Genomic DNA, 1,067 nt, shown 5'->3' on the forward strand with positions numbered 1-1,067 from the left:
CGGCAGCCGCTCCAATCCGAGAATATTAAATAAAACATCCGCCCCCCCCCCTCAGGATTTTTCGACAAGTCGAATGCCAAAAATGCAAGAGAAAACAGGGAATTTTATTGGAAATTATGGCTTTTCTTACAGTTGGCTGCTGTGGCGGATTTATGGGCGTGTTGGCGCCCCTGATTTTTCCAAATCGCTTCTAACCAAGTTCCAGGGTTGCGCGCCCCCCCCGAGTTGATTTATGCGGCCGGTCGTAAATTTCCCGGAAAATGATGAATTTTTACGCAGTACACCGATACTGTACCAGTCGAACGCCCCCCGTAGCGGAAGTGGGGCGACTGACGTCGCCTTTTACAGTTTCCTGCAATGCCGCACGGCTGACGCGCCGCTGTCATTGGCTGGTTTGAATGATTGAGTGACAGGCCGGGGGGTCGAGGCTTTTCTACCGGGGGCGCGTGAAAACTTTCCGTTAATTGTCCAACTTTGCTTGACGCGACTGTGGGCTTTCTATTGAGAGCCGCAAGGAAAATCAGTCGGAAAAATCAGAGAAAATAGTTGGAAAAGTGCAAAAATTGGCGTTTATAGAGCAAATTCTCGTCTTTCCAGTGGCGTACGCAGAAAAATTCCAACGGGTTCGGTTTCGGAGTAATTAATTGTCAAACTTTGCTTAGCGCGACTGTGTGTTTTCTACTGAGAGCCGCAAAGAAAATCAGTCTGAAAAATCAGAGAAAATAGTCATAAAAATGGCAAATTTGTAGTTGACAGAGCAAATGCTCCTCTTTCCAGTGGTGTACTCAGAAAAATTCCAGCGGGTTTGGTTTCGGAGCAATTAATTGTCAAACTTTGCTTAACGAGATTGTGAGTTTTCAACTGAGATCCGCAAAGAAAATTAGTCTAAAAAATCAGAGAAAATAGTCAGAAAAGTGCCAAAATTGGAATTTATAGAGCAAATTTTCCTCTTTCCAGTGGCGGACTCAGAAAAATTCCAGCGTGTTTGGGTTTGGAGTAATTAATTGTCAAACTTTGCTTAACGACACTGTGGGTTTTCAACTGAGATCCGCAAAGAAAATTAGTCT

Source organism: Dendroctonus ponderosae, unplaced genomic scaffold (assembly GCF_020466585.1).
Source record: "Dendroctonus ponderosae isolate FM_Combo_2020 unplaced genomic scaffold, Dpon_F_20191213v2 Dpon_F_20191213_12, whole genome shotgun sequence".
NCBI classification, from domain to species: domain Eukaryota; kingdom Metazoa; phylum Arthropoda; class Insecta; order Coleoptera; family Curculionidae; genus Dendroctonus; species Dendroctonus ponderosae.